Below are 23,021 nucleotides of genomic sequence, written 5' to 3' on the forward strand. Positions count from 1 at the left end.
CCACAACTAGAGAAAGCCCACATGCAGCAACAAAGACCCAACGCAGCCAAAAAATAAAAAATATAATTAATTAATTAATAAAAAATCAATTAGACCTGTTTTCCAATGCCTGTATAGTTCAATATTAGCCATGAAAAAAAAATTAAAAGTTGAATTTCTCAGATAACCTTCAAAATTTAAATAGGAGATACTAAGTTTTCCAACAGCACAATTCATGCATCTGCCTAGTGATACATTTTATACTTAACATTAATAGACTTACAAAGACAAAGCTCAATTCAAAATACAGTGCTACACTAGGTATCACCTTATAGGTAGCCAGTAAGACAGCTAATGACAAACTCTCCAAAACAAAAGTTGTTAGACAACTTTGTTAGACAAAATTGTTTCTTTTATATTCTGGTAATCAAATTAAATATTTGTGCAAGAAAATTCAGTTAATCTTTGAGAAAGTACCAGAGGCAGGACTATAGCCCACTCTGTAGAAATAAAATTACCCTTGACTGATGAAGAACACCTGATGATTTTACATTTTAAATCATCAACTAACATCATAGACCCTTTGAATGTCATCACAATTTTATATTTAAAGATGATCGCATTATTTTCTTTTCAGTAACAAAGTCTAAACGGGATACTGTCTTTTTATTATCAGTAAGTGACATGGCTAGTAATGCTACCTCCTTGCCTGAAGAAATATGTTCGTTGATGCATTAATATTCATTGCTCAACTTACGTATAGGAGAAACATAAAAATGATCCATTTGGAAATATTTCTGAACATCTCTTTTTTGGAAAGGTTTGGTTAACTTATTTATACTATTTGGCATCCCTTGTATGAGTCCCGTATTCTACTTAGAATTAATTGCTAGGAAAAAACACTTCCTTCATCATAAAATAATACTTACACATTCAGCATGTTTCCTTTCTTGCTTTAGATCTTAGAAAGTTTGAAGTGAAATGAAGTATTAACCTATAATAACTGAATATAAAATAATAAACCTGTTTATCATCTGTTTAAACAGTGATTTTCTTATTTTAATTCATAAGGTATATATTGTTTCATATTTATTTTAAACTATATTAACATTTTGGGGAAGTGGGCAGAGGAACATAATTATATTTTGTTGAATTTAATCCCAAAATAATTTAGTATATTTTGATCCCAAAGCTTTATGTGGTATCAACACTATAAATAAGTACAAACATGCATACCTAAATAAACATAATTATTTTTATGTAAGGAATACCTTTAAAAGAGCAATACAAAATATTAGACTGATAATAGATAGAAAGATGGAAAGGGAGAGAGGAATTGTGATGTAATTTTATTAGTAAAATGTTGTTAATGTATGGGAATTTATTACACAATGATGGTGGCATTTCAAGTGACAGAAACTGGTTGATTTTATAAGGTGGATTATAATAAATAATAACCACCTGAAAAAAAATGAAGTGAGATACATACCTCACTCTTTACACCAAAATAAATTACAGATATTAAATACAAAATATTAAACTAAAAGAAATTGTGGAAGAAGTTTTACAGTATTGGAGAAGGCTTGTTTTAATGACAAAAAGTTCAAAAATATATAAGAAATAAAATATAAAAATACAAAAATCAACATATAAAATAATTCTACAAGCAAAACAAAAGATAAATTAGAATTTGGGGGCTTCCCTGGTGGCGCAGTGGTTGAGAGTCCGCCTGCTGATGCAGGGGACATGGATTCGTGCCCCGGTCTGCGAGGATCCCACATGCTGCGGAGTGGCTGGGCCTATGAGCCATGGCCGCTGGGCCTGCGCGTCCGGAGCCTGTGCTCCGCGGCGGAAGAGGCCACAGCGGTGAGAGGCCCGCATACCGCAAAAAAGAAAAAAAAAAAAATTAGAATTTGGAAAAAATGATAACTCTTTTTAACAGTTAAGGAGTTGATATTCTTAATATGTCCAGCATTCATATGAATCAGCTGGGAAAAGACCAACAGTCCAGTGAACAATTGGGAAAACCAGATGCATGTGGGGAAAATCTCAACCTCAGTTATACAAATTAAACCTCAGTTTTATGACATAAATATATTAGTATAGTTTTTAAAAACTAATGGTACAATATATTCATGGGGGTGTGAGGACAACATGCACTCGCATGCACTGCTAGTGGAAATATAGAATTATACAAACATTTTAGAGGCAATTTGGCAGTATTTCTCAAAATTGAAAATGCATAATTCCTTTGGCCTAATAATTCCTCTTCTAGGAATCTGTCCAATGGACATACTCACACACCATCTAAATGATGTCTGTACAAGAAGATTCATTTGGAAATAACTTAAATGTCCATCTGGTCAACTCAATTATTATACATTCTCACAGCCATTAAAATGAGTAAGGTAGATCTTTCTGTGCTGATATGGAATGAAGAAGTGTGTGTTTGTGTGTGTGTGTGGGGGGGAGGTTATGTGATATGAGAAAGGCTGAAACTGACATGTGTAGGATGAAATCATTTGTGGTAAAACATAAAAGACAGGAAAACAAAAAGAAATCATGCTGGGATATCTTCTCTAGGGAGATGGGATTCTTTGGCTGGCAACAAAAGGCAGGTGGAAGATATACTTTTCAATTCTCTACTTATATATCTTAAAATCTAGGCTGTTTGTGTCTGTACATGTTGATTTGAATAGTATATCTGATTTCTATTAGATATTTACTAAATGTTGCCTTTAGGAATTTAAATTATATTATTCTTACTCTTCTCAATTTAGTTGCTCTACACTGAAAGAAATTTGGTATATGACCATACTAACGAATCTTATGTATCAAAGAGTATCAAAATGTTTTTTATAGGATCATAAAGCAAGTTTTTTTCCTAAGACAATAGTATGATACTTAAACAACTCAGTAAGACATAGGGTGCATGACCCTGTTCTTCAACTTAATATGTATGTAACTATGGCAGGTCACTTAAGCTCCATTTCCTCATTGTTAAACAGCTAAAACTTGTTCTAACAAACAATATTGTGAGAGTTCAGTGACATAATATATGTAAAATTGCTTTGTAATATAAAAAATAATATAAATGGAAATTATTATTATAGGAAATGTGAATTTTTCAGAAGGACACTTTAATAAAGCATGTGTTTAGATTAGATCAGCAGCAAAATTATTACAGATCTATTTCCTTACTTCTACCTCTAGGCACAAATGTCCTTGTGCTAGCCTTACATTAAATGAAAGCTTAACTGTAGCTGCTTTTCTCCCTCAATCTGTCCTGAGAACTCTGTTAATAAATTAACTGTGCCTTTGCATTTCTTTCAGATCTCTCCAGACTACCTCCTTCTGTATCAGGAAAAGCATAATAGGTTAATTTCTAAACCCAAGGGAAATGCATATTTACATAGTAATGATGGTGAGGTTAAATCCCTTAATAAGACATTTTATGGATCTTCCTATAACTATGTCAGACTTTCAGGGGAGCTATTTCGGGGCACAGTGGTCTTAAAGAATAAAGGAAGATGTGTGATTACCTTAGCTGGCTTGAGAGAAACTCTACTTGCATGGAAAAGTAGTTCATTTCTGGAATTGAAGCAAATGTAGACATTTTTGATACAAAATGTTCTATATGAATGTCAAAATTTCTAAATGCAAATGACCCAGCCTGATGAAAGATTGAAACAATATCACTATTTAAATGCAACATGATTTTTAATGCCTTTCATGAAAATCTCATTTTACTAGAAATGGCACTGGAGCTGTGGGAAAGCCACACACAGTCCTTAAATTAAAATGGTATCTAAGTGATCTCGCAGTGTCTATTAGGACAAGTTTTAACATGTTATACTATTTTTTACAAAACTTAGAGCACACTATCAAGGCCTCCCTACTTCACCACAAATTCTGCCATTTTCAAGCATTTTCTCGTAATAATAGAACTTTTTGAGTAGAAGCAAGTTCATAATCAAAACAGTTACAATAGAACATTCTTTTTGGTAGAGAGAACAGTAGATCTGAGAACTGATTAAATATGATTGTTCAGACACGCTAATATTGGGGAACACTTATAAGTTTCCAGTTTTCACTTTCCCTTGGCAGCATATATGTGATGAGTGGAGTTTTGGTTTGGGCACGATGATACTTGGGGAGGAGATGGGTGATGATGTTCAATGTAGGACAACTTCTCCTGCGCTGGGATCAGTCCAAACTGGCTTCTAAGAACTGAAAAGCAGAAAGGCTAAGATTTGTACTCCATCTGCTTCAAGTACTGTTATGACATAAGTCGTATCCTAGTTATAGCCACTTATTTTCTTCATTCTTATATGGGCAACCCAACTACTTTTTGTAGTATCACATCAGAAAGTTCTAGAGAGCAGATGTATTTAATATGACTTCATTGCAGTAATTTGGAGATATAAGTATTGTTCCTTGAAGGGGATTGGGAATTGATGGCAAAGGAAGCCTAGTCATTACTTTTTTCACTTATATAATGCTACATCAGGAACATGACCCCACCCTGGAGGAGACTGATTGATTCCTGTAATACCAGCTGATCACTGCAGTTTACCTAACTGATTTCTGAGTCACAGAGGGCTTGCTTGCCAAAACCACTGTATCTTATTTTCTGTTATTTTTATCTTATCTAGTGTCTCAAGTCAGTATTTAACCTGTCTATGACAATCCATTTTCTAGGTGATTCTTAGAACTTACATGTTTCTGTGAAATCAGGTATGTCAAAACCATCTCCCTGCACCACACATATTATTTGGAGGGATACGAAGTAACCACAAAATTACCTATTAGAAGCCTTCCCCCACATCTACCACCAGGGGGCCTTCTTCTAGAATGATAACCCAGACCTTGTGATACCTGTTCAAGTGAGGGATTTCTGTTGGGAGTAAGTCTGGCCTTGGTTGCAGGGAGTAGATTGTCCTCGTAGAGGCTGGAGAATCTGAGGCAGAAGTTAGAAAAAAGCATTCCCGAAGGCAGGGGATTGAGGATGGGAACTGAGTATATTCTCTGAAAGACTCTCTGTAAAGTATTAATTTACGAACTTTGGCAAAAGTCATATACTGTGTACAGTTGAGTGTTTTGTTTTATATTATAAATTAGCTTTTGGTGTTTTATGTGATTGCTTAATTTTACAGACATGGCACTGCTGCATGCATGTACATTTTAGCTTTCTAAAGATATATTTTGACATGCTTTCTATATCCTTATACAGAGCTGCTTCAATAATGTTTTCATCCCTGTTTGTATTCCAGGGTATGCTATGAATGCACTATAACTTATGTAACCAGTTTTCTCTTGTTTTTTTTTTTTTTTTTTAACAAGCAATATGGGGATGTAGAAAACAAAAAAAAAATAAAACGTCTTTTGTTGGTGTTATGACAGTCTCAGAAAATGAGCATTTTTGCAGAACACCCTAGGGTAAAAGGAGGTACTTATGGCCTGTGATGATGACCCAGAGTCTCAGGCTACACTAGCTCCTGCCTGGTTACTCTGCTGCTGAGGTCTCAGCCCATGACTAACTTATCTACGGCACAGAGGTTGGGAATGCTGCACCTATGTATAATTTTAAGTGCTTTTCTCTCTAATAGTGTAATTCTCTTTTCCCATCCTATCCCTTCAATAAATTTGATTTCTCCAACATTCTGCAAGGTTATTACGAGAGACCAAGTGTCAAGCTAGAAAAAGACACATGGTCCACTCTGACAGCCACCTCTGTTTTCGTATCATATTCACCTACGTTTCTGGTGGAGAATTGATGCTGATCTCATTCTCTAAGTCTATCCTGATAGCAGTATTGATAGAACTACATAACTGAACAGATGTGGAAGTGCAGGAGATTTGGACTCCAGTGATGGTATGTCTCTGGCCCTCCTGGCTCCCACTGCTATCAGTGTCTTGACACAGCAGTGAGGAGAGAAAACCAACGGTGATGTTACACATTACACGCTAAGCCAACGAATATGTGTTTAAGGGCACACTTTCCAGCTTCCAAATTATGCTGGCACTTTATCACCCTTAGTTCTCACTGAGTTTTTATTGTTTTGCTTTTAATGAGCATCTTGACAGGAGGATAAACAGAAACTGAAGCACAACACTGTAAACCCTGCTTCTAACAGCAACCTACAGAAACATTCAGTAGCAGGAGGGTCGAGTAAGAAATCTATTTTTGATTATTTGCATATTTAAACTCCAGAAGTTATCTGAGTCTTCCGTTTGGACTAGTAATTCAGAATTATTTACATTTGACTCTTGGAATATTAAATCATCTTTTGGGGCCTAAATGGTCTCAAGATGTGTATGAGGTGTTACAGCAATAATATAATAAATGTAGATGATTTGTATATTCAAAAAAGCTAGAATTACTAGTGAGAATTAAAATTTAATTGCACAAATGTGTTATCAATGCATGAGTCCAAATTTTATTGACAGACCTAGAAAATAGTTACAATAACAATGTAAATGTATAATGAAAACACTGCCCTTGTCTGAAAAATAAGGAGCATGTGTGAAGCATATGTATATGGGAAACGCATAAGAAATATTAAGGAAGCTATTTTGATTGCAAAACTTGAAAATATATAACTTTATGGATTCCTGTATTCTATAGAAGTTTCATGGGTTCAGATATAGTTTTCATATAAAATTGGTTATTTTTATAATCTTAAAAACCTACTATTCCAGTAAATTTTTTTTTTGGTTTATTTGGAATGAATTTTGTTTCCCCTGTATTTCTGTGACTCCTAAAAAAAGTCACTCCCTACAATGAGTCACTATTTTTTTTGCGGTACGCGGGCCTCTCACTGCTGTGGCCTCTCCCGTTGCGGAGCACAGGCTCCGGACGCGCAGGCCCAGCGGCCATGGCTCACGGGCCCAGCCACTCCGCGGCACATGGGATCCTCCCGGACTGGGGCATGAACCCGCGTCCCCCGCATCGCCAGGCGGACTCTCAACCACTGTGCCACCAGGGAAGCCCCTATTATTTCATTTTTATACATTTACACATGAGATACGTTTGATCATTTTACAGGTATGGAAATTGATGCCCAAAGTCTTTCCTGAAGCACTGAAATCAGTATTAGAACTTCATTTTCCCTTTTCTAACTTAATAAATTTTCTACTAGGTTATATTGCTTTCTGGAATAACAATCTCATCATTCCTATATATGTGTGTGTATATATATATATATATATATATATGTATATATATATGTATATATATATACATATATAAAATATGATGTAAATCATGGTATTGTTATGAGTAGGCAGTAGTTAAAAGTCTATATTTTTATTTAATCCCCTTTCTTCTTGCATTTCTCAGGCATGCCTCTTATACCTATATTTCCCTTAAACAATTCATTTTTCAGATACGTCTGTTTTCACAATACACATTTTACATTTTCTTAAACTCTGTTTACTTCTCCTTTTGCTTTATCATTTTTAACATCAGCAAAATCAAATATCTAAGCCTTTATTTTTACTTATCTTTCAGCAGAAAAACGTGTTTGCACAAATATGAAATATCATGTGACTTTGGGGACAGTATTTAGTCACGTTTTGGAAGATAAATGTTTTATCAGATCAAATAACCTGGGAATTTAAGATGACAGCAGAGAATGTGTGCTTCAGAGATAAATATGACATTGTTACAAATAATACAAGAGGATCTGTAAGTAAATGGCTCCTCAGAATCATAGTATATTTTAAAAGTAACATCTGTGTACTCTAATATAAAACAATAGTTGTAACAGAATAAGATGAGATATAAATGTACTTTATGTATTTTTTTTTCTTCTCCATCACTACCATGGTGTAAGACAGTATCATTTTTTACCTGAACTGGTCTAATTCCATTATTCTCTTAGAAAATAATTCCTTATACTTGAGCCACAATGATCTTTCTAAACTGAAATGGGATCATCTCACTCTCCTTCAGTGATATATCTTAATATCAGCATGAAGGACAAACTCCTTATTAAGTCTGATATGACAGGACTGTAAATCTACATTGAGCCATCCTCAACCTACAGCTCCTTATGACTGGAGCACCCCATCTCTTACAGGACCTCATGCCTAGTTAGCTCTTACTTGAATATCTCTTGACCTTCAACATCTTCCCTGAAAAATAATGCTGGGTAAGGTGTGCCAGTAGCACCCTGAATAAATTCCTAGCTGATAGTTTATCTCACTAATTGGAATTATTTGCTTATCCTTGTTCCCACTTGGCTCCATTCCTTATGAATACAGACTGACATTCGATCACTAGTATATCCTAGGATGTAAAAAAATAGCTACCCTGTTGAATTGTTTTTGAAGGGAAAGAAAAACAAATTGTTTTTGTCTTTTGTTTAATAAAAATTGGACTAATGGATGTCTATAGTTGCAGCTAATCTCACTCTTCTAGGAACTGTGACTATCTTGGCAAATACTATTGCTGTTCAGCATTGTGAATACTGCATGTCGTGAATATACATGGTCACTCCTGTCTAGTTAAATTTGTATGTATTTACTCAAATTAAGTTGTAGGTTTATTCTGATTCTCAACTTTAGATATATGCTATACACTTTACATTTCCAGAGTTATTTCAGTTTTGATTATGACACAGAAGATACTAAAACCAAAGGAAATATTACATGAATTAATGATATAATACAGTATAGTAACACAGGCAACATATTTTAAAATAGGCATTTATGGCTTAATAATAGTATTCCTGATCAGCTTTCTGTCAGAGCTAAAATGGAACTAGTAGGCCTGCTTTATGGAAAAGCACTGATAAAGAATTTTCATGACTGGTGATAAATCTGAGTTGGCTTCCTACAAAACAAATTCTTCAGGTACACAGTGACTTTCCCAAAGAACACATTTGCATGATCTTCAGGTTCACTGCTGGAGAGACTCTAAATAATAATCAGGTCACAAAGCTGGAGAAAGGCATTTTAGATTGCCATATAATTTGCACTGAGAACTTTGAGAATTACAAGAGAGGCTGAGCCTTAGAAATCCTTCTTGTACAATAATGGAAATAATTAGGAAGGCTTCAAACAGTCTTTCTCTGTAAAAGTTTAGTGTCCTAAATGTGAAAAAGCAAGAACACCAAAAGTTGTTTAATGGCTTTGCTGAACAGATCTAATGGGGCAAGTTTTACCTTGATACAAATTGGATCTTGGATGATGGAAATTGAAGCTACTGTTGCAAAGAACATTCAGATTCTTGCATACTTTTTACCGACTTGAAAAACTGTGTGAGAAAGTAATGATACACCTGCCTTAAATCGGCCTCTCAAACTTGATATTTATTTAGAATTAAACTGGAAGTCTTTGCAAAGTGAGCAAAAAGAAAATATTTCAAATGTTTATATTAATTTTACAACTTTTCTATAGCTCATTTGTATAGTCAAGGCAGAATCTCAATTATATTAGAAAAACTAAGGTAATCAAATAGTCAGAGAGGAACTTTGAACCTAATGTCTGGATTTCTGAACTCTAACTTTACATATTCCATTGAATTATAGTTTATCCTTTGGATATTTTCAACTAAACATATTTATAGAATTTCCATTTTATTATTACATTCCAAGATAATATTTATCAGCATTGGGAAGAACAAAATCAATTTGAGTTAATGTAGGGAAACCACCCATTCCAAAATTTGGTTGTCTGCTTCTGTACACTATTGGCAACATTAAAAGTGTGGTCTCGGTTTGTGAGCAGGACAACAATAAAGTCAATATCAACTAGTCCCCGACATAATTCAGTCCGAATCCAAAAATCTTACAAAGTAAGAGCATAAATAAACTGAAGCAGGTCCAGCTGCTAGGGACGATTTCCTAGCATTGTAGCTATTTTGGAACCTATTCAAATAATATTTGAAAAGTGTTTGTTAACATTTATGCTTTACTTTCCACATTTAGGAGGTCAGATCTATGAGGACAAATTTTAAAGTCTTAAGAGAACTATTCAAATTAACCTATGCTAGAGATTTGACTATTTCATGTTAACCTCCCTAATAAATTTGGATGATATTGCTATACGTTCAGATTTATTACAAATATTAAAATGTTGTAGACACCACTCACAAAAATTAACTCAAAATTGATTAAAGACTTAAATGTAAGACCTGAAACCGTAAAACTCCTAGAAGAAAACATAGGTCTTGGCAATGATTTTTTAGATCTGACACCAAAAGCAAAGGCAATAAAGTAAAAGTGAACAAATGGGACTACATCAAACTAAAAAGCTCTGATGCACAGCAAAAGAAATGATCAACAAAGTAAAAAGGCAGCCTATGGAATGGGAGAAAATATTTGCAAAGCATATATCTGCAAAGGGGTTAGTATCCAAAATATAGAAATAACTCAACTCAATAGCAAATAATAATAGTAGTAGTAATAATAATCTAATTAAAAATAGGCAAATGACCTGAATAGACATTTTTCCAAAGAAGATATATAATGGCCAAGAGCTATATGAAACGGTGTTCAATATCTGGTATCATTAGGGAAATACAAATCAAAACCCAATATATCCCCTCATGCCTGTTAAATGGCTATCATCAAAAAGACAAGAAATGACAAATGCTGAGGAGACTTCGGAGAAACGGCAACCCTTGTGCACTGTTGATGAAAATGTAAATTGGTGCTGCTACTACGGAAAACAGTATGAAGGTTCCTCAAAAAATTAAAAATAGAACTACCATATGATCCAGCAATCCCACTTCTGCATATAATTCCAAAGGAAACAAAGTCACTATGTCAAAGAGATATCTGTACCCTCATGTTCAATGCAGTGTTATTCACAATAGTCAAGACATGGAAACAACCTAATTGTACATCAACAGATGAATGGATAAAGAATATGTATATATATATATACATATATAAAATTATATTCAGCCACAATATTATTCACCCACAAAAAAGAAGGAAATCCTGCCATCTGAGATAACATGCATGGATCTTGACAGCACTATGCTAAGTGAAATAAGTCAGAGAGGGAAAGACAAATACTGTATGATCCCACTTATGTGTGAATCTAAAACAAACAAACAACAACAAAACTCACAGAAAAAGAGATCATATCTGTGGTTGCCAGAGGTGGAGATGGGGCTGGGGAATTGGATGAAAGTAGTCAAAAGGTACAAAATTCCAGTTATAAGATAAATAAGTACTAGGGATGTAATGTACAACGTTATAGCTATAGTTAACACTGCTGTATGATATGTTTGAAATCTGTTAAGAGTCGATCCTCAAAGTTCTCATTATAAAAAGAAAAAAAAACTTTTTTTTTTGTTTTTGTATCTACACAAGATAATGGATGCTAACTAAACTTATTGTAGTAATCATTTCACAAGATATGTAAGTCATTTTGCTGTATACCTTAAACTTATACATTGCTGTATGTCAATTATACCTTGATAAAACTGAAAGAAAAAAATTTAAGTTGTGGCAAAGGCTTTCTATATGTCCTGAAAAATAGGACAAGGCAATTATGTAGAAACATCTCAATAATTTACAGCAAAGTGTTTATTGGAAATATTCAGGTTGAAAATGATCTCTATTCTTTTCATGATAAAAAATAGTTTCTAGCCCATGAGTACATCCTTTTTTCTTCTTTATCCTGAAAAATATAGGTAGGAAGATAAATAGCTGATTCTTAAATTCTCTGTGTGTGTGTGTATGTATAAATTTTAGTAACATCTATTAGTTTTAGTTTCTACAAGTCAGCTAACACTAGTACAATCAGTAAGTGATACAATGGTGCTCTTGTTTGACATGGGCTGCCAAGAGCAAGTTTATTGGTTTAAGCAACTCTTCACGGAAATGCAAACACTCATCATTGCAAATCTACTGAGGGAAAGAAGAGTGAAAGCAGAAATTGTTTTCTGCCATATTTCCCATATAAATTAATCAGTTCTCACTTTACACCTGTAATGTTGTTAATGGTTCTTGGGAAAATAGGCCTTAAAATTCAAATGAAATAGTTATTCATTTCTCCATTTGTTGTTATTTTAACAAATTTACCAAGATTTTACAGTGGTACTTTATTTTGCTGCCTCTTAATGTGACTTCTTCATGGCCTCTCTATTAAATTTCATCTATTTCAGATACATGGATAATTAACTTTCAAGTGGTACCTGATCAAAGTCTCTATACTTAACTGTCTCTAGCAAAAAGAATTGTACTTATTCCAGATCAATTATTTTTGAGAATATGTGACTGAGGAAATTTTAGTTATTGCATTTCTCCCCAAATTATGAATAGAATTGTTTGAATCTCCCTTTTAGTCTAATTTTAAGAACTCTCAATATTTTATAAGCTATTATCTACATTTCCAATGCTATTAAGTACCTTCAGAGCACATTCAAAACCGTTATCCTTCTTTTGCTTTTGGGTTAGGATCACTTGAACAAAAAGTCACACAAAAGAATTTCAGAATCAGCAAAATGCACCTTGAAGTCAAAATTATTCCCCCTTCCTGAACTGTTTTGAAGTTATAATAAACTTCCTCAACAGACTTGATATTTCACCATTGAGATAACTCTTTTGAGCAAACAAGAGATCCAGAATGCTATCTTTTAAGTATGACAGATAATATATATGGGGAGAAATCTCAACCAACACAGCCCAGTCCAAGTGCAGGCAAGTCTAAGAACCAGACATTTTTTGATGCTTTGAACATAACTGTTAAAATTTTTGTTTCCTTTCAGAACACTCTCTGAATCTTTTTCTTCACTCTTCCTTCCTTTCTGTCTTCTGACATGTTCAATTCTTCATGTGCCCCTACTATTTTGACTGCCATCCAATCTCCTTTATTCTGCTGTCACTATCTTGAAACTTTATTCTTTATGTACTGTTGAAATTTTTCACTCACCAGTTTTCTTCCTCCTGAAACTTGGCCACTTCTCCCACCAAACTCCAAACACCACCCTCCAAAACCAGACCTAAACTTCACATCTTATACAAATTTTAACTAAAAATGGATCATAGATCTACATAAATGGAAAACTAGAAAACTTCTACAAGAAAATACAAGAAAAGATTTTCCCATGCTAAGAACAAAGAGTTCTTAGACATGACACAAAGGCACGATCTATATATAAAAGACAAAAATTGATAATACGGACCATCAAACTTAAAAACTTTTGCTCTATGTATGAACCTGTTAAGAAGATAAAAAGCTAGCCATCAAGAGGAAAACATAGGCAGAACACTCTATTACATAAATCACAGCAAGATCCTTTTTGACCCACCTCCAAGAAAAATGGAAATAAAAATAAACAAATGGGACCTAATGAAACTTCAAAGCTTTTGCACAGCAAAGGAAACCATAAACAAGACAAAAAGACAACCCCTCAGAATGGGAGAAAATATTTGCAAATGAAGCAACTGACAAAGGATTAATCTCCAAAATATACAAGCAGCTCATGCAGCTCAATATCAAAAAAACAAACAGCCCAATCCAAAAATGGGCAGAACACCTAAACAGACATTTCTCCAAAGAAGATATACAGATTGCCAACAAACACATGAAAGGATGCTCAACATCACTAATCATTAGAGAAATGCAAATCAAAACTACAATGAGGTATCATCTCACACTGGTCAGAATGGCCATCATCAAAGAATCTACAAACAATAAATGCTGGAGAGGGTGTGGAGAAAAGGGAACCCTCTTGCACTGTTGGTGGGAATGTAATTTGATACAGCCACTATGAAGAACAGTATGGAGGTTCCTTAAAAAACTAAAAATAGAACTACCATATGACCCAGCAATCCCACTCCTGGGCATATACCCTGAGAAAACCATAAGTCAAAAAAGAGTCATGTACCAGAATGTTCATTGCAGCTCTATTTACAATAGCCAGGACATGGAAGCAACCTAAGTGTCCATCGACAGATGAATGGATAAAGAAGATGTAGCACATATATACAATGGAATATTATCCATAAAAAGAAATGAAATTGAGTTATTTGTAGTGAGGTGGATGGACTTAGATATTGTCATACAGAGTGAAGTAAATCAGAAAGAGAAAAACAAATACTATATGCTAACACATATATATGGAATCTAAAAAAAAAAAAAGGGTTCTGACAAACCTAGGGGCAGGACAGGAATAAAGATGCAGACGTAGAGAATGGACTTGAGGATATGGGGAGGGGGAAGGGTAAGCTGGGACAAAGTGAGAGAGAAGCATTGACATATATACACTACCAAATGTAAAATAGATAGCTAGTGGGAAGGACCTGCATGGCACAGGGAAATCAGCTCGGTGCTTTGTGACCACCTAGAGGAGTGGTATAGGGAGGGTAAGAGGTAGCGGATATGGGGATATATGTATACATATAGCTGATTCACTTTGTTGTACAGCAGAAACTCACACAACATTGTAAAGCAATTACACTCCAATAAAGATGTTAAAAAAAAAAAGCTAGCCATCAACTGGCAGAAATATTTTTAAATCATATATCTGAGACAGAATCTTTGTCCAGAATATATTAAAAAATTCTCTACTCTCAAGAAAAAACCAGCTGAATGAGAAAATAGACAAAAGACGGTATAGAGATGGCAAATAAGCATATGAAAAAAAGATGTTCACCATCATCCATTAAAGAAATGAAAATTAAAGCAACATGAGATACTATTGCATACCTATTTAAATGGCTAAAATTTTAAAATACTGAAATTACCATGTGCTAACAAGGTTACAGAGAAACTGGATTTCTCACACATTGTTGAAGGAAATGTAAAGTATCACATAGTCTTGGAAAGCAGTTTGGGGCTTCCTATGAAGCTAACAACACACATGATACAACCCAGCCCTCCTTGGTACTTATCCTAGAGACATGAAAGAATAGTCACATGGGAACATGTACACAGATGTTCATAGCCATTTTATTTGTAGTAGCCAAAAGCTGGAAGCCACCCCAAAGTCCTTCAACTGGTGAACGGATAAACTGTGGTGCAATAAATACAAAGAAACAAACTATTGATACACACGATTTAGAAGGATTTCAACGACTCTATGCCTAATGAAAAAAAGCCAATCTCAAAACGCTGCATGTGACACGATTTTGTTTATATAATGTTCTTGAAATGGCAAAATTATAGCGATAAACAGCTTGTCAGTTGTTGCCAGAGGTTAGGGTCAGGGAGGAGGGTGTGATTGTTAAGGAGTAACACAAAGGAATGTCTTGGTGCTGATAAAAGAGTTGTGTACCCTAATTGTAATAGAGACTGTGTGAAGATGGTCAAGCAAATTTACCCTTGTGATAAGATTTCAAAGAACTATACACAGAAAACAAAAGAAAGAAAGAAAAAGAGTACATTTAACAGCTGTTGAAATCTATATAAAGCCTGAACGTGAGGTAAGAGTAGTTACCAATGTTGGATTCTCGGTTTTGACCAGGTACTATGTTTATATAAAATATGATCATTGGGTGAACCTGAGTTAAGATATGCTGGAACTCTCTCTGCTATTTTGCAACTTCTGGAAGGCAACATATTTCAAAATAAGAAGTTGCAATTAAAAAAATAAATAAGAGGACAAAGGACATTTAGGGACAATTAGGAATCCGCCACACTCAACGAAGGATTTTAAGGGTCTTGAAGGACACAGTCACACTGGTTTTTATTTTCATATTTCCCCAATATTTAGTACAACAGCTTAAGCAAAACTTCATTTAATAATATATGAATCTAGAAGAAACCCAGATGATCTAAAATTAAATTGCCAACTAAATGTCTTAGTAGGATGCTAGTGATTATCATATTATCAATTTTTATTACTTCTTTAATTTAGTTCTTAAAATTATTAACATCAATTAAAGCCAATATACTATTAAACTCTTTAGTTTCTGAAAAAAAGGGAATCCTTCTTAAGAAAAAAACCAGTTAAAAACGTTAATATGTTAATATGAATTACTTCAATAGTAAGTCATCAAATTTGGGGAGGATCTTTTAGTTTCTAATGTATCATATTACTTTGTCTACAAAGATTTTTAAAGGAAAATAGAAAAAAACCTCTGTATTTTATATTCAACTCCATGTAAATTTCTCCACGTAAATGTCTCTGAAATTAAATCTTTTTACTTCCAGACCATCTGAACAATTGGGTGAATTTGGACATTAAATCCTGACCTTTGGTCTTTAGATATACTTCACATGCTTCACATATGATTGATTGCTTGTTGAGTCCAATTATTCCTCCAATGCCTGTGGGATTCTTAAAATCCCTAACATTTGCAGGAAGTGACCTTTTTCCTACTCCATCATGCAACAGCTGTCAGAGATGCTTCTGTTGCCTATTCTCTGTCATGCAGAGATAGGGTTTATCCAGTAAAACTTCTGTTGCTGGGCCAGTAAAACTGCAGACCTTCATTTTTTTAAGACTCTTATTTTGACATTGATGCAGATACCAGGTGACAATAACAAAGATAAATGTCAGTGATTATCACGTGAAATTTATAGATGGGCCCATGTTTTGAAGCAATGGAAACAGTTGGAAGCTATGCAAATACTACAAATCCTAAAGTTTTACCATGTTAAGAATAAATACTGGATTGAAACCAGAAAAAAATTCAGTCGTCAATGACTTGGCATCAGACTGAAAATTCCTCCTGGACATAAACTCTTATAAATCCAATTAATTGCCCCAGGAAGTTGGCACCTAGTTTGGGAGCTTGAATGGAATTAAACTGGTCATCAGAAGAATCAAGGACTCTTGAGAGAGAAGGGTTCACTGAGTAGTAGTAGTAGTTGTTGTTGTTTTTTCCCTTAACATGAAATCTGCTTTTAGATCAAACTATTCAGTTTCAATTCAAGATAAGAAAAAATAGCCTAGGTGAATATGTACTGTTTCCTTTGTTTTTCTTTTTTTTCTCCTTTTTTTTTTTTTTTTTCCAATTTTGATGCTTCTCTTCCATACTGCTGGTTTTCCTCAAGCATTTGGTGTTTCCTGGCTAGTCAGTCACATTTACTGCCGAGCGATTAAAATGTGTAGTATCTGTAACTGGCATGGTTTCTGTGGCAACCATATAGGTTGGCTCCTCACAGGACTTTCCCCCAGTGCAGGCCTTGGCAGCAGCTCTCTGTGAGTAGAGGTGACCACAGGGGTCTTGCCTGTAAGGCGAATGGTGATGAGAAGGCAGCCAGGATGCTGGGAGTCCTTGTAGTTTCCAATTTAAGGAGGATTTTCCTCTGAGGTAACGGACTTTCGAGTATTTCATCTTTGAAGTAAGCTGCTCTTCACATTTTCCTTCTTTTTCCCGTACTGCCTATTGAGGAAGCCATTGTTACCTGAAGCTCTGTTCTCACTTTCTCTCAGAGTCTGATATCCACACTAGGAACTTCCCTCATGTACAGGACCTGCTTTACTTAGAAGACAATTCTCCAGGCTTAATTCTGGGGCAAGAGCCAATTGAGCTGGGTGCCATTTTGAATCAGTACAAGTCTTTGCTTTGTAGTTCCTTTTCATAGATTGTAATTATACTCTTTTATAAATTATGAATATATCCCCATGCCATTTACCGTATTTTCTAAAAACAGTTTTTAATAGATTCTATTTAATGTCACTATCAAAATGTATTTGGTCATGTACCTGTTAATGGACATTTAGATTATTTCCAATTTTATCATATGTAACATTGTAGTGAATATTTTTCTATGGACATAACTGTCCACCTATAATTATTTCCTATAAGTGGAACTGTACTTACAAAGTGAGTTAACATTTTAAAATTATTTAACATATATTGACAAATTGTATTCTAGATAGTTTATACAAAGTTACCCTCCCACTAGCAGTATATGAGGATCCCTCGTTTCTCATTCTCTTGTGTACATTTTATTTTGGTTTTGATCCTTGCCAACTATATCAGTAAAAAATAATATCACTTTACTTAGACTTTTTTGTTATTTACGCAGTTGAGTTTTTCCACAGTTATAGAGCACTATATAAAATATGTTTAACTGTAGGAATGCTATTCAAAGAATAGGTTTCTTTCTTAAATCACATTAGACTGTGTACACACTTTCTTTTAAACAAGAAAATAAGGGGGCTTCCCTGGTGGCGCAGTGATTGAGAGTCCGCCTGCCGATGCAGGGGACACAGGTTCGTGCCCCGGTCCGGGAAGATCCCACATGCCACGGAGCGGCCGGACCCGTGAGCCATGGCCACTGAGCCTGTGCATCCGGAGCCTGTGCTCCACAACGGGAGAGGCCACAGCAGTGAGAGGCCCACGTACCGCAAAAAAATAATAATAAAATAAAATAAAAAAGAAAATAAGGTCTGGAGTACTAAGTGTCATGACTACCCACGGTCTTCTAATGCTTGGTGAAAATGCCAGCCTGCTATTTAAAGGCAAGTAGAATAAGACATATTACAAATTTATTTTATTTTGAAGTAATGCCGTGTCATCAGCTAGTGGACTTTAAAGCTGTTTCCTTGTTTTTAGTAGATAATTTAGCATTTTTATAATGTCAGTAAATTTGACTTGATTTTCACTGGGAAGGGAGCCATGTTATCGTTCCTCAGGTGCTTGCAAATAAAGTCCTTTCATGCATTCTATACATTTGACAGACTCTTCAAATTGTTTGCAAGTCAAAATGACCCATCCAAAAATTATTAAAATTTCAGTTATCATTAAAAAGCAAAGTCAGCTTCAGTAAAGAATATACATTGTACTGGCCCTTGTTAAGAAAAGAAGCAGTGTAAGTGGCTGATCCTATCTTATTAGTTAAAACTAAAGCAATATTAAATGACATCAATTATTATGAAAGGGCTGAAAGTATCTCAGAGAAAGCCAAGGAAGGTTTTCCGCTTTTCAGAGGAATTCCCCAAGGTATTCTAAATTGGGATTTGCACTCTGAGAGGAGTGTAATTAAAAAGAGTACAGAATGAGTCCTTTGTTTTTCTGCTTGAAAATGTGTTCTTCATCATCACATTGGTTGAATTAACCAGTCGTTTACTACTTGGAAACCTATGATTTCTAACAGTTCCTTAAATGTATTAAGAAATGCTTATTTTATTTATCCGTGGCAACCATCAACAGCAGGCAGTTTCTCCCCCCAGTGGCATCAAGGTAACAAGAGAAAATGGAGGATAAATGCACAGTGAGATTGGTGTATCTTAAAGAGCAGTCAACAGAAATATGAAAATACAGGGGTGATGACATGATAGGAAAAAAGAATGTGGACACAGTGAGGAGAACTCAATCATATTTCTCTTGAAAGCTCCTTCCTCTCTGCCCTTCCCTCACCCCATGCCTCTGACGGGATCACAGGAATTAGCTCTACACTCACGACTGCAGCTCCCACAGTGCTGGAGGGGAGCCCGAGGACCTGGGCACTTATTTTGTGAACGTCTTACACCTGTCCTGATTTCCATTCCAAAGAACAATCTTCTTTTCTCTCACCATTTAAAAGCTAAAATAAATTTGGTTTTAACAAGCTGAAGTACCATTGAAAAGATGACTTGTGGAAGAGAAAAGGGGAGAAAAATCAGAGGGGAAAAGGGGAGATTGGCGAAGCATAAAACAGAGTGATAAGAATATTCAAGTCTTGAAAGAAGAAAAAGTCAAATTATAACAACTTTAGTGTCAGTCTGTTTAACTGTTCTTATGTTTTGTATAATTTATTTATGTTTGTATTGTTGGAATCCATTTGAATTCATTGTTAGTCTCAGCTTCTAACTTTTCTTAATTACACTCAAAGGGTCTTGTGGTCAGCAAACCACCCGTATTTACTCCCAAACATGCATGGAACATATATGTATCTATACACATACTCAGAGGAAGAGAAAGAAGAGCAAGACAAATGATGAAAAAAATGAAATAGAAAAATATAATTAGCAAAGTAGGAGTAAATAAAAAAAAAAAAAAATCCTGTACGGAAGAAAGACATGGATGGAGAGAACTATGTGGAGGATTTATGGTTCCAATCCATCATCCAAGACTGAATGTGAACTCAGATTTCTGTCGCTGAAGCCTATGGCCTAATGGCTGTACTATTCTTTGCTTTACATTTAATGTTTGTTTATTTGTTTAGTAACTTTTTTTTTTTTTTCTTTTTTGCGGTACGCGGGCCTCTCTCACTGTTGTGGCCTCTCCCGTTGCGGAGCACAGGCTCCGGACGCTCAGGCTCAGCGGCCATGGCTCACGGGCCCAGCGGCCATGGCTCACGGGCCCAGCCGCTCCGCGGCATGCGGGATCTTCCCAGACCAGGGCACGAACCCGTGTCCCCTGCATCGGCAGGCGGACTCTCAACCACTGTGCCACCAGGGAAGCCCTGTTTAGTAACTTCTATGCATAAAGTACTGTAAGTTCTATGAGAAGAGGACAATTAATTTTAGGACCGATCCCTGCCTTCCAAGAGCTCAATGTGTTAATTCCTGCAGACCAAACTTCATATAAAATTTTAAGAATGTTTAATCATCATTTTGCAGATATTTATTGAATGTCCTTTGGGCACCAGGCACTGTGCAGGGAAGTAGAAATACTAGATAGGTAGGTAGGTAGGTAGGTAAGTGGATAGATAGATAAAGAATATAATCCCTGTCCTCAAATATAGTATGGCCAGACAGAAGATCAGACTACACATGAGGGATGAGAACTCATGGGACTAAACTGAAACTGGGGTGAGGGACAGAGGGGAATGGGGTACAGCTGTGGCTTTCTTTACAAAAGCTTTTATGAGTTCATTCTGGCAAGGTCAGTAGGGTGATAGTAGTATTGCAGAGAGAGGGGATGGCAGTGACAAAAACAGAAAATGCAGTGCATTAGAAACACCAAAAAGTCATTGGTATTGCTCAAGACAGTTCCATAAATGATTTGAGAAAGAAGAAGCCTGCTGGAAATGAAGTCAAGGGTCACAGCTTAGATCCTGTTGCAAGACACACAAAGGATTTGAGCTGACCATGTACCAGACACCGTCCTATCCACTGGGATATAGCAATTAAAAAGTCACCTTTAAAATCAATGAGGAATTAATAATAAGGAATAAATTTTATATAAGAAACCTATGGTGTGATGAGTGTTACAAAACAGAAGTGTGAGAAATCAGGCTTTATAACATTTTTTTTTTTTTTTACTAATTTGGATGTTATCAGTTTCTCTCATGTTGTTGCCCAAAGGAGAAAAGTTGGAGCTGTATGTTTCTACCTGCCTGGAAGCTCTGTGCAACAAATTCTCAAAATCAAGTACAGTTATATGCAGAGACATCTGAAATCACAGAAATGTCTGAAATAACTGCTGGCCCAAAAGTACTCTGCTGAGGGAACAGATGGACGGCAGCATGGAGTTTCTATAAGCAGTTAGGGGGAAACAGTCAGTGTTAGCAAACAACATCCATGGTAACAAGTTTAAGATCCCCAAGAGGATATTTTCCATTATCGGTGGGTAAACATTTGCCAGAAGTTATGACTCACAGAAGCTTCTTCTAACGTGGAGGTGCCCACTCTCCAGAGTGTCTCCCACAGTTAAACATTTCATCCAGTCAGCCTTACATTATCAAAAAAGTATTTAGCATTTTACCTTATAGGTTGTGCATTTACGATACGTGTCCAAGATCACATACTATTCTTCTTTCAGATTCCTGAGGGAGGTAACAAGAAAAACATCATTAATGAATTATGGGAATCAGTAAAACAGCCCTGAACAACTAAAAAGTCACTTTTGTTTACAAGTAAGATTGAGTACAAGAGAGTTATACCTAATTATTCCTGTATGTATTACATATTCCTGTATGTAATTAGATTTATGTGAATGACCTTTGTATCTATTGCTACCATAACAAATTATCACAAACTTGGTGGCTCAAATCAACAAAAATGTATTATCTTACCATTTTATAAGCTACAAGTGCAGCAACGATCTCACTGGGCTAAAATCAATGTGTTAGCTGGCGGGGGTGTTGCATTTCCTTACGGATGTTCTAGGGACAAGTCTGTTTCCTTGCATTTTCTGGTTTCTAGAAGCACACCAACATTCCTTGGCTTCTGGCCCCCTTCCTGCATCTTCAAAACCACCAATGTTGCATCCCTCTGACCATTCTCAGGTAGTCAAATCTCACTCTGCCTCTGTCTTCCACCTCCTCCTATACTCTTAAACACTCTTCTGATGTCACAGGGCCCACCCAAATAATCCAGGATAATCTCCCTACTTTGAGGTCTTTAATTACATCTGAAAGTCCCCTCTGCCATGCAGGGTAACACAGTCACAGGTTCCAGAGATTAACATGTGGATGTCTTTGGGGGACCACTATTCTGCCTATCACAGAATAACAATAAAAAGTTCATAGTAGAAACAATGGAAAAGAGATAAACATAATTCATATAATGTTGATTCTTTTACTGCAGTTTTTAAAGTATAGACATATTTCAGTGAGATGAAACTAAGTTTGATATTCCATGTGGCCCAGGCGGTATTTTTCTACTTTTATAACAATGATAGAAGCTAAAAAATGTATACATAGACACTCTTGGAAACCGAGAAGCACACTAGACAAGAAATCAAAACACTTGTATGATGGTATTAGCTCATTTATATACTTGGAAACCTAATAAAAGTCATGTTTTTAAAGGTCTTTTTTTAAGTAAAATGGGGATATCAGGAACCACTATTGGCATCTCCATAGATACTTTGTAAATATGATTTCTCACTCTGCTCAACTCAAAACATTGGTGTAAAAATTACATGAGAAATCTGCATGTGAAAGTCCTTTGTAAGTTACTGAATACCATACAATTCTGAGGGATTTTCACAAGATTCTGAAAACACTTCAATTACCTTAGCATCAATTTAAAGAAACTTGTGATATATTTATTTGTTATTATTCTATTATTACAGGACTTTTATTATTCTCTTCTTTTTTTTAACATCTTTATTACAGTATAATTGCTTTACAATGCTGTGTCAGTTTCTGCTTTATAACAAAGTGAATCAGTTATACATATACAAATGTCCCCATCTCTCTTCCCTCTTGCATCTCCCTCCCTCCCACCCTCCCTATCACACCCTTCTAGG

At 35.4% G+C, this 23,021-nt stretch overlaps 1 long non-coding RNA gene across 1 annotated transcript; it reads right to left on the bottom strand.

The window, feature by feature from the left end:
* Positions 1-889: 889 nt before the first annotated feature.
* LOC307179854 lies at positions 890-21,594 on the bottom strand. Its single transcript, XR_013825564.1, has 3 exons — positions 21,531-21,594; positions 3,522-3,570; positions 890-982 (listed from the first exon to the last, which is right to left on the bottom strand). It is a non-coding gene; the product is annotated as an uncharacterized lncRNA (long non-coding RNA).
* Between the last annotated feature and the right edge of the window lie 1,427 nt (positions 21,595-23,021).

This window comes from Stenella coeruleoalba (genome assembly GCF_951394435.1).
Source record: "Stenella coeruleoalba genome assembly, chromosome: 21".
In the NCBI taxonomy this organism is placed as follows: domain Eukaryota; kingdom Metazoa; phylum Chordata; class Mammalia; order Artiodactyla; family Delphinidae; genus Stenella; species Stenella coeruleoalba.